The following is a 12,064-nucleotide window of genomic DNA, read 5'->3' as shown; positions in this document are numbered from 1 at the left end:
TTCATTAGAGCAGCAATGGAAAACTAATACGATAAAGATTTTGTGCAGATGTTTCAATGAGGTAAGCTGTGAAACTGTGGTCAGAGAGTGGGTGTGGAGACCACTGTGGTGAGCAGACTCATCAGAGGACAGAAAAAGTTCAGGAGAAGAGTGAGGGTTATTGACAAGTTTATTGAACAAATAGAACTTAACCACAACATGCCAGGCAGAGGGGATACAGTGAGGAGCAACAGTGGTGATGACGACAAAGCATCTGTCAGTTGAAAGGAATATCCTCTGAACCTCCACCAATGCTCCGGAGTGTGTATACCCCTTTCCAGGAGACGGATTTCAGAGTGGTTAAAAACATCCTGAAGTTCTTCTAGCTTCCTTTCTCCCAAATTCATATATCTCAGACAATGTTTAGGTTATTAGCTACACTTCCTAGAAACCTAGAACGTAAGAAGCTTGGTTCAGGCTCCATGATGGTACCAAACACAAAGAACTGTCATAGGCGATAACTGAATTATTTCCAGTAAAGTGCCTCAGTCTGTGCATGTAGCTTTACAGTTGTCACTGGCTGCTTTGGAGGAGGACGCCCTCAGCTCCAGACTGGCAGAGAGAAGCAGAGACCTTACATCAGCATGAAGCTCCTGGCTCCCATTAGCTGGGCCCTGGGTTAGTGGGGTCTCCAGGGAAATGTCAGCATTTAGGTCAGGAACAAGGGGGACTTTCTGCTCCTTCTGGTGCTGGGCAAACAGTCAGAGCGGTGGGCTCTAAAGTCAGAATTCTGAAAACAGGACACAGAGGCCCAGAGAAGGAGGTGTGGGGAAAGGTGTAGACATGAGAGCCATTCAGAGCATTGTAGAATGAGACCTCTCTAGACTCATAGTCCAGGAACACCCCCACTCTTCTAGGGGGCTCGGCAATCTTCAGTTTGGTCCTGGTCTCCGTGACAGCCCAATACTTCTCCCTGTCAGATAGCCCCATAGTCCAGTATCCATTCTCGGGTTTCGTTTTAACCCAACCTTTTCTTTCCACGTTTTCTGTACACAACCCAATATGGCACCCTTTCCTGTCCCCCACTTCTACCTCTCAGTAATGTTTCCCTGATGTAAAGCTGTCACAGCCAAGCACACAGTAATGCCAATCAAATCTCTCAGGGCTGTCTGGCAGATCCTGTGGCTCCTCTGCACGCTGCACACTCCTCTGGTCCTCAGAAACAAGGAGGATGGGGTTTGCTGTGTCTGTGGGATCAGCCATTCCTCCTGGGCCTCACAGCCTCAGCATTCAAGACCTGAGCCTTGCCCAGGAGGCCCGAGTCCAGAGCCTGACATCTCAAGCCTGACCTGAATGTGACTCTAGTTACTAACATAGGAGAAAGACCCAGGGGTCCTGTGTCCAATGGGGAAGGGGAAGGTGAAATGACAGTCAAGGTCTGCCTAGCCAGATATACTCACACTGGCTCAGGAGGCAACAAGACTCCTTCCTTCTACCTTTTTCTTACTTCTTCCTGAAATTGACCCTGCCCATTTCAGCTTTCTAGTCACATACATTTAACTTTCAGTTATCACTCCACCAGTGGTGAGCTGAATGACTTTTTCCTTTCTGCATAGTCTCTCTTTCCACACATCCAAGTGATGGAACATCGTTGAGCCTTACCTGAAGAATTTCCTTACCTGAAAAGTGGGGATAAAAGTACTAATCTCTAGAGTTGTATAAGTCAAAAGTGTAACTCACTCAGCCCAGGGCAAGGCACAGAGGACGCACTTGACATGTAACAGGTGCCATGCCTTCTCTGTGCTAGGGGCTATGTTGGGGACTTTATGTGCCCCCATATCCACCCTCTTCTGGGCCCCAGGAATCTGTCCTGTATGGACAGCATCTCTGGGCTCACTTGTCCTCTGATTTCCTGTTGGGTGTGGCCAGTGGGAGGCCCTGGCAGAAGACTGGAAGGATCACATGGTGTTGCTCTGACAAAGGCATGACTCTTTGGAGGCAGCCTGTTTTTGAGCTGCAGCTTCCTCTGGCCTCCAAGAACTGCCCGCCTCCCCATCCCTCCAAGCCTAGGGCTGGAGACAGCTCCCCACTGCTGTGAGGCCTGGGACACCTCACTTTCCCTCACTGGCTTCCCTTGACCCTGCTTTCTCCAAACCCTCTTCAACCACTTATTTTGAATATGCCATCTTTCTTGCTAGCTTTTCGGCTAATACATACTCCTTCAGTATTTACCTTAGACCTCCCAGCATAGGAGGTATGATCATCGTCTAACGATGTGAAAGCCAACGCTCCGACACATTAACTCATTACAGGACACACAGAGGCAGTAGGTGGCATGAAGCCCTGGAGAGGCAAAGTCCCTGCGTGCTGCCTTCTCCACTTGGCGTTTCCCATTGTCATTCCCTGCAGGGTCCTGCAGCCTCCCTCTCCCCCTCGGCTCCACCCTTCCTGCCTCCTCCTTCCCATGAAGGTCTCTGGAAGCCCAGGACAGCAACCCTCCCCAGTTCCCTGGGCTCTCAGCGGAAGGGCCCTGGACTTAGGCACACTTTCCCGATTGGGAACTAAAGACACCCACTGAAAACTCTCCTAGTTGTGGGGACTTTCCTTCCCCAAATCTCAAGAGTTAGAAAAGAAAAAGGAATAGGGCCCATCAGATTGCTGGCCTGCAGTGATTCGCTAATCAGCTTGGAAGAGGGCGTCTTTCCATTCTAAGAGGAGGAGACAGACCAGGAAAAGGTCAGTATTTCTGTCGTTGCCCCCACCCCATTCTCCTCATTAAGTCCTGTCTTTCCCTCTTTCTGCATAATCTCTCCAAGGTCCAGCTTCTGTCCTCAACGGCTCTGATGGATCAGGGGCGGCGGCTTCTCACTAATGGTGGACTGTGTGCCCTCTGTCATGAGGGCCATGGGCTACATGGACAGGCTTTGATAGGGGGTGAGCAAGTGGTCCAGCAGGGGGAGGGTTCTCTCAAAGCCTCTGGAAAAGCAGACGGGGAACCCCACAGAAAATGAGCGTTTGGTTTTGATCTCATTATTCTTGGTAACAACACCAATGGGTTCCTTCAGAGAAAAGGTTGAAATGTTCAGGGCACATGTATCAGCAAACTCAGAGAGCTTCAGGGTCACTCACCAGCATAGGCCGAAGACTTCTCCCCGCCTACAATGGAAGAAGCGAACAGATGTCACCTGGACTCTGCCATGTCTGGGTCATCCCCTTTTCCTTCTTTTTGACCCCCCCCCCCTTCCCTCCCTTCTCTCTGTGCATGTACAAGGCTCTCCTCCCCTCTCCTCCTTCATTTCAAGTCGGGGAACATCAATGGCCCCCTAGTGATGCCGCAGGCACCGTGTGAGTGTCTTCCCAGCTGTGGTCCGGCTGATCTACTCTGTGTGTATCTATGCTCCTGTATCTGGGAGAAGGTGTCGCCATGTCTATATGTGTATGTGCAAGTGTACAAGACCCATCTATCTCAATCTGTGCTATTTCCTGCCTCCTTCTGAAAAGAATTTGGGGAACTTAATGAGGAAAATTCTGGGACTAATTTTCGATAGCATATACAATAAGTGTGTAAGAACTGAGTCACTATAGCTACTCCTGTTTATGAGGGACAGTTTTCTCCCTCCATCTTTTCTGATTTTCCCTTTCCTTATAATCGTCCGTTCTTCTTTCCTTCTCCGCGTCCCATACAGGATGTAAAGCAGCCAGTGCGGATCCTGGCACAGAGAAGGCACCTCATCTGTTGTTCCGTCCTCCTCTCCCCTTTCCTTTTCAATTGTACCCTGCATTTTCCTCTGTGCTTTGTGGGGCTAAAGGGTTGTGGGCCCCTAGAGGAGAGAGATTGAAGGCCTGTGCTGTCCTTCAAACAAAATCAAATAATTGAAATAAAAGGAGAAAAAGAGACACTCCTGGGTGTCCCCCCAAACCGCCACACCTATTTTCTTTCCCACCGTAAAAGGATCTGGGGTCATTCGTCAACCCTGGGCAAAGAGTTAGGGCTGCAAACTATCCAAGCAGAGAGTCTGAGATTAGAATTCTGAGAAAATGTCAGGCCACTCACGAGTCATGTACTGGATTTTTCTCCACTCTGCAATGGAATAAACAGGAAGAGTCATCGAGTGGCTTGAAGCAGGGATAGGAAGCCACGCCTGGTCTCTGGGGAGACAGGAACTTACCGAGTTCCTCCTGGAGCTTCTCTGGAAAATAAGCAGAAGCAGTCACGAACTGTTAGCGGAGAGGGGACCTTCTGGAAAATAAACCTTAGAAACTACACAGCGCCTGGGTGGGGATGGGGTGAGGTGTTCGCGCGCAGGCCTGGAAGCCAGGGGTTCGATTCCCTGCCGAGGCCAGATACCTCTCGCGCTTCGTTCCTGCTCCTTTTCGGCCTGAGCCTTTTCTTTCTCCTCCTGTTCTCGCTCTTTCTCCTGGGACAGAGCCTTTTTCTCCTTCTGCTGTCGCCACAGGAAGTAAGCGGCCCCCGCGAGAAGCAGCAACAAGGCCGGCAGGGTCGCTGCCAGGGCTGTGATCCAGGGCTGGGCGCTCCTGAAGAAGGGGCCTGCGAGGGGACAAGGGGACGAAGGGCCTGGGCTGTGGGCAGTGGGTGGGACACGCCCGCCCCCTCCCCAGCCCGTGGGTCCGGAGCTTCAGCTGCTCAGCGCTTGGGGGGGCCGCTCATTTACCCCATGAGAGCAAGTCATGTTTCTCTTCCTAAAGTCTCAGAGAACCGTGCACGTGCGCCTCTATCCGAGTGACATGAGCGCCACGAGCATGGAGATACTTTCTAACACCCAAGTCTCTCACCACACAGCCCTCCTCCTCTCTCCCCCATCGATTAGCTTCTCATTTGTCAGCTTAATATGATGGTGAAGACCACAAACTGTGCAGCCAGAGGGCCTGAGCTCTAATTGTGACTCCTCCACTTGACCAGCACTGCGACCCTGGACTAGTTACTTAACTGTGTGTTCCTAGTGTCCTTATGGGTAAAGTGGGGGTAATAATAGCACCTACCTCCTGACGTTAGAAGGATGAAATGAATGCTTAGAAAGTGGTTGACATATAGCGAGTGTTATATAACTGTTAAATTTAGAAAACATAAATAGAAATATATTCTTACTTTTCCTCTATTTACACTAAAGATAGCATTCTATATTCATTGCTCTGCATCTTGTTCTTTCTGTGTAAAGTGTACCTTGGAAATTTTTCTATTTTAGAATAGCGAGAATTTCTTTGTTTCCTTTCACACCTGTGCAGTATTTCCTTGTAGGGAAGTTCCCCATCAGGAAACATTTGCATAGCTTGTAACTTTGTGCAATCATACTGCTATGAGAAATCGCATTTCACGTGGGTCATCCCACAAAGAGGCAATCTTATCTGTCAGATAAATTCCAAAAAGTAGAATTTTATTTATTTCTTTTTGGCCACTGGACAGTACAGGAATTGAACCCTGGAGCTGATATTATTAGCACCATGCTCTAACCAACTCAACTAACTGGCCAGCCCAGAATCAACAAATATGTCGTCTGGATAGGCACTGGATAGCCCCCAATAGTGGCTGTGCTAATGTATATCAAAAATAAAACAATTTAGGGCTTGCTGGTAAGCTCAGTCGGTTAGAGCGGGGCATTGGAACAGTAATGTCAAGGGTTCAGATCCTGGAATGGGCCAGCTGCCCAAAAAACCCCAAACCCAAAAAACAACAAATTAATATAGCAAATGCCTGAGAGTTGCTGCCTCCCCCATTCCTGCCATCAGCATGTGTTATCAACCAACTTAGTTTTATTTTGCCAATAGCATGAATGAAAATTTCTTTAATATTCGTTTCTCTAATGAGTGACATTGAGAATCTTTTTCTGTGTTATTTCCTTTTCAGTAAATTAATAATTCACGTTCTTTGCTAATTTTTCTATTACAGTCTTCTAAACCTCCTTCTATTTCAAGGAGATTAGCTTGTTCTTTATGATATGAGTTGTAAATACAGTTTTCCCCCATTTTCTCATTTGACTTTGCAAAGAACTTTTCTTGACCATTTCTATCCAATTCCCTTTGCCTGTAGCAGTTTTGGACAGGAAAATTTCAGTAAATGTTAGTGGCATAACCAGATTTATGGAGGAGAGAAGCTCCCCTGGAGGAAGGAGGAGGCTCCAGGTCCCTGCTCTGGTCCTTTTATTCACTGCAAGGACCCAGGTCAGCAGGAGAGACTCACACGGGGGAGAATCACACACCCTCCTTCTTTCCACAGCCACACTCCAGCTCGGTATACCTGAGGCCAAGAAGGGTACCGACCTGCGATGGAAATCCTGGCTGTCTTTTCCTGGCCGAGGAGGGAATTGCTGATGGTACAGGATGGCCCCTCCCCAGAGCCACCTCTCAGGACCACGGATGCTGCCACTGCATACAGTCCTGCTTCGTCTGCAACCACAGGCGCTGTCACAGCCGCGATGCTGTGTCCCTTGGCATCTCTCCACTGTATTTGGGGCTGGGGGTACCAGCCAGTGGAGGTGCAGTCCACGTGGATCGCTCCATCCTCATAACCCTTCATTTCCATGTGAGGATCAGAACCCAGTGCTGTGGAAGGATAAAGCAGCCTACATTCCTGGAAGCCTCCTGCACCAGGGAGGGTCTCAACAGGAGAGATGGCACAGGCACATTGGATATCTCAATGAGGGTTTCATTCAGGAGCAGTTTATAAAGTGTGGTGGTGGTGAGGGGAAAACTACATGGACTGGTGCAGTACCCCAGGGCCATTTACAATGGGATATCACCCCCCACCCCTAGGAGAAGAAGGAGCAGTTTTGAAGACCTAAAAGATGAGAGTCTTGTATGGATGGTATCCTTGAGAGGAGTTGTGATCCTAGGTAAGGGCATGCAGCCAGCCAGAGGCAATCCTGCAGGGTCTCCCTCCCCATATCCTCTGCTACAGCTCCCCACTGACCAAACCCAACCAGAGCCACAGGGCAAGAGATTGCACCAAGACTTCTGGAACTCTGCCTCTTCCCCCAGGTCCCAGGGAGGAAAGATTTCAGAACAAAACCCGGAGGCCCACCTGCAACCTTCAGCTCCACGATGGCTTTTTCATAGAATTTGCCATCTTGGAAATAACAGAGGTAGTTTCCACTGTCAGAGGCTCTGACGTTGTATATTCGGAGAGCAGCCTTCCCTGCACTGATGCCGTCTCTTAGAATCGAAGTTCTCCCTCGATAGGCTGTTTGTCTTCCACTTCCTTTCCATCTGCATACACATTCACCTCCTGCCTAAGGCTAGACCTCACCCACCTCAGCTCCATGGACTCTGCACTCATCGCTGGGGACAGGTGACAGGGCAGATCAGCATCTTCACCCACCATAGCCAGGGTGGGCCCAGGGGGTCCAGTTACAGCAAAGTGAGCTGGTCAGCCAAAGGGGAAAGCTCCATCAGAGGGGTTAGAGTCGGGGCCATGAGAGAAAGGGTAGTTCTCAGGTAGGGAAGGCAAGGTAGAAAGAGTCCAGAGAGGAACACGAGCCTAACAGAAGCTCAGCTTGTCTCTTAATGATGGGTGAACCTTCACTTCAGATGGGACTTCCAGGTTCTCAGTGGGCATGACCAGGTAATGTCTGCTTCAGACACATAGAAGCAGAATCATTTCCTACCTGAGCAAGAGGTGAGTAGCTGGACCAAGCTGAGGCACACAAGGAGGTCGAGCAGGAGGAAGGGCCTGGAAGTTGCCATTTTCATCTGTGCTGCATATCATGACACAGCAGAAGGGACGGGGCAGACACTATGGCCTGGAAGAAGACATACGATTCCACGTTGGAACCTCCACTTCCCCAGGCCTAACTCAACTGTGGTGACCCAAGAAGATCCTCAGCTGTGAGAAATGTCTGTCCTAAAGTCTCTTCACCGTTGGGTTTCACCATGGAAGATCATCCGTAAAAATATGTATGTGTTTGATGTACGTGTGCTATTCCATCAGGAAATCCACCATTCTACTGTCTGAAAATACTCAGAATCCTTCCCCACACTTCCCCTGCGGCAGCCAGGTCCAGGCCTCCATCATCGCCCTCTGATTAACACAGGACCCTCCTTAATGGACTCCCTTGTTTTACTTGTACCCACACTGTGGGTGTGCCAGGAGCATGGCTTGTTCCTGCTGTGGTTCTAGCTTGCTTCCACCTAACCACTCAGAGTTGGTGCATCCCTAAACAGAGAAAGAACCCAGGAGAGCCCCTCTGGGTGAGGGGGGCTCAGAGACAGGGCTGAGAATTGGCCCCAGGCCCCTCCCTTCCCCCTCCCTCCACTCCTGTATTGTTCCCTCTTGCTGGGAAGAAGTTGGGTTGAAAGGAGTCCAGACAAATTGACTGGAGGGTGTCCCCTGCTGGAAGTAACACTGTGGACTCCTGCAGATGCCAACTCCTAACCATCAGCATAGTCACATCACAGCCAAGCAGACTCTGGACAGGATCCGGGCAGACTCCCTAGAGGTACTCAGAGGCTGAACCCACTGCTTCCTAATCACAAGGCCAGTGAGTGGGAGAGCTGGGAGTAGGACCAGATCTCACCCCCTTTTCCTTCCTTCAGTCAGTCGACAAATATTTACCGGGTAACCACAATGTGCCAGGCCCACTAAGTTAGTTGTTAGGGACATCAAGAGAGTAGAAAACAGGTAATGGCACTGTGATCCACAAGCTGTGTGATCCTAGTCTTGACAAAACCTGTGTGAACTTTAGTAATGCCGAAAACATTGGGAAATATGAAAATCAGAATGTGCACAATTGGCTCAGCTATTGCACTCATGATGTCTAGTCCAGCACAGTAGTGCCACGAGTGCAGAGGCTGGCACAGTGGCATTGCTTTTCAATGTATGCAAATAGTAGGAATTGACGCGCCCCCCTCAGGAGACTGGTGAGAAAGGTGAGGGCTCATCCCTGTGAGGGAATTCCACTCTGCAGTTGGAAAGAGTGGTTTGTTGTCACTAACCTGTGTCATGTAGATGTCCTAAGTGATTAACAAGCATGCTGCAGAGTTGTCCTACTGACTGTATAAGTAAACAAAAGCAAAGCTATAGACTTGTGCACACATAAATGTGTAAATGCCTTCAAAAGGTCTCAAAAGCTGCATGCTGAACTGCAGACTGGAGGTTAGGGCAGTGAAAGGACACTTTGGCCAACTGCTCCATTTTCTTTAAATTTATGTGGATGTTTTCAATTTTAACAATTTTACGTATTACTTAATTGTAATTGTTATGAGTAATTCTAGTGACTGGCTCATACTAGCTGCTCAGTAAATATTAACTCCTCACTCCGATTCCTCCCAGACAAAGGAGCCTGAGGATGAAGTCATAGTCCCTGTGCCTTGGGTACCTGGGTCTCGGAACTGCTTCTGAGGAGGTCTGCTTTTGCGTGGGGAGGGGGAAGAAGGGGACAAGGTGTTGTGTGCAAATACAAAAATAACTTTCTCATAAGCCTGTTTTGTCCTTGAAACTATATTTGCTTGCTCCACTAGTTTGAAATAATTTTCTCACAGGCCTACTTTGTTCTAACAGCATTATCTTGTTCTTGAAACTATGCTTGCTTGCTCCACAAGTCTGGCTATTAATCATGGGTTGGCTTCTGTAAATGAGCTGTTATCAGCACAGACCGCATATGCTAGCTGAAATACTGAGAAAAGAGAAAAAAAAAAATGTGTAAATAGCCCTGGAAGTGTCCGCCTCCTAAAAGCTCTTCAGTCTTAGGTTCAGGGTCCAGAATATCAGAGAACGAGCTTGTCTGGACCTGCTAGTGTAATAAACTCCTGGCTCTCCAACTTTCCAAGTGTTGGGATACTTCTTGCCTAGTCTGTTTTTCTACAACAAAGGGAACAGAGGTCTGTGCAGCTGGCACAGACCCCTCCCTCCACCCCTGCCTGAAAGCTGCTGCACCCTCAGACTAGACATTGCCTTTCACCACAGCCTCAGCTCCTCACAACTGCTCCTTATGCTGCTAGAGAGGGACAGCAATTTTTATCTTGGGGTCTCTGAGCTAGCAACTTCTGTGCTGTCCTACCAGTGGGAACACATTTTCATTTATTTTTTAGGATATTTATTGTTATTTCTTCTGATTATAGACAATTTTGAAAATGGAGAAGAATATAAAGGAATAAAAATTTAAATTATCTGTAGTGGTAATCATACACTTTGCTAGTGAGAATGCAAATATTTCTGAAGTATTTTAGCCATACATTTAGCAAAGAACTTAAAAATTCCACTTATAGGAATGACTCAAAAAAAAAAAAATCAGGGATTAACACAAAGATTTATGTTTAAGGCTGTTCATCATAGTGAAATCTACAATAGCAGAACATAGATACAATTTAAATATACAAATAAAGAAAGAGGTAAATAAGTGATGGTATTTTCATACAATGTAATAGCTTGCAGCCACTGGGAAGCGTGCTCTAGGTTTTTGGGAAGTGGAGAATAGAAAGAAAAGATACTGCAGCAGAAGACACCAAAGTGTAATGTTTGGATACAATGCTGCCTAATTATAAATAATTTCTCTTCAATAAAAACACAATTCGTAATGGCTGCATGAAAATCCCTTTTGTGATTGAACCATGCATTGTTTATTCATTCCCCACTATTCTTGATGTATGCTGGTTCAGATTTTTCTTTATTAGTAGTAGTTCTCTAACAAACATCTTTACATGGAAATCTATAAGGCACATCTCTTTCAGAATATTTCAGAATATGCTAGAAATGCTAGAGATAACCAGAACAGATTTTAAGGGTCCCTTGCTCCTTTCAGATGATAACATGTTCTTAAGAACATGGAGCTGGAAAGTTTCTTCGTTCAGGTCGTCCCCCTTCCACCAAATCCCAACGTCTGCAGGTCCTTACCCTTTGCATCCCCAACCCCCACCCCAAGCCCCTCAGCCTCTGTGCCAGCCCCTCCCTGCAGGCCCCTCTCAGCTCTCAGACCCTCCCCTCCCAGGCCCTGCTGCCCTGGCTCTAATCAATCTCCCCCACTCACCCCCGGCAGTCTGTCTGAAAATCACAGCCCACCGAAGAAGGGTAATCAGTAGTTCCCAGTCCTCTCTGTTACATTGAGAGTCTCTCATGTGGAAGAAACGAAACAGAAAGAAACCAGAGTTTGTCTGCTCACTGTGAGAAACAGTAAGAGCTGCTCTTTGGAATCAGTTCTGTGATCGGCACAGATCTGTTGTTTAGTCAGTTGCTGGGCAGAAACCACTGGGGAAGGTCAGAATAAAAACTGAAACTGCATGAAATTGTACACATTGAGAAGAATTCCAGCGCTGCCTCCCTTAGTGTTCGCGTTTCTCTGGGTTTGCCTGGTTGAGTCATTCTTGAGTGATATGCGTATGAAGGTCCTTCACAGAGTTCACGGAAAGCCTCGTGTTATCTTTCAATTCTGTTTTTCCATGAACTTTTTAAGGTACCCTTGTATAATAAATAAGTAGTTTTTAATATTCATCTTTTTAATGTCTTTTTTATGTAATAGAAATATCAGAAGAACTGAGTGGAAAAATAAAAAGACTTTGATGTGTGAAGGGAAGATACGAATGAATGAAAACGCTTCTGTGGCAGTCAGCTAACATCTGCTTGCATGTGGATGGGTCCATGCAAGAGGACAATCCTTTACTACAGAGCTAAATGAAAGTAGGAAGAGAAAGAAAACCAGACACAATGAACCGTTTTAAGCACCTCCAACATTCGGGTCTAGGATGCATTACCAAATAATATAATTTTCTGGTTTCCGGAGGCTGGGGTATGGATGACATCTCTGAGCTGCCAGACAAGTCCTAGTTTGCAACCCTCTGAATTCATTTCACATGGAAGAAAAATAAACCCTTGTTTTGTTTAAGCCAGTGCTACTTCCGGTCTCTGTTATCAGCAGGAAAACACACTTCTTCCCTTCTCAATCGCCCCCCTCCCCAACTTCCGCAGTTTATTATGAAACTTTTCAAACTTATAGCAAAGATGAAAGAATTTTCACTGAATACCAATATACCTGCCATCTGAATTGTACAATTAACATTTTAATAAACTTTTTCATTTTATTATAATCCATCCATCTGTTCGTCCCCCATCCATCCATTGTTATTTACTCATTTGTTTATT

At 47.2% G+C, this 12,064-nt stretch overlaps 1 pseudogene; it reads right to left on the bottom strand.

Moving 5' to 3' along the window:
- Nucleotides 1-381: 381 nt before the first annotated feature.
- LOC134378074 (butyrophilin subfamily 3 member A3-like) lies at nt 382-7,728 on the bottom strand (annotated as a pseudogene).
- Between the last annotated feature and the right edge of the window lie 4,336 nt (nt 7,729-12,064).

The sequence above is a fragment of the Cynocephalus volans genome, chromosome 5, assembly GCF_027409185.1.
Source record: "Cynocephalus volans isolate mCynVol1 chromosome 5, mCynVol1.pri, whole genome shotgun sequence".
Lineage (NCBI taxonomy): Eukaryota > Metazoa > Chordata > Mammalia > Dermoptera > Cynocephalidae > Cynocephalus > Cynocephalus volans.
This window is presented reverse-complemented; position numbering and strand designations above follow the sequence as displayed.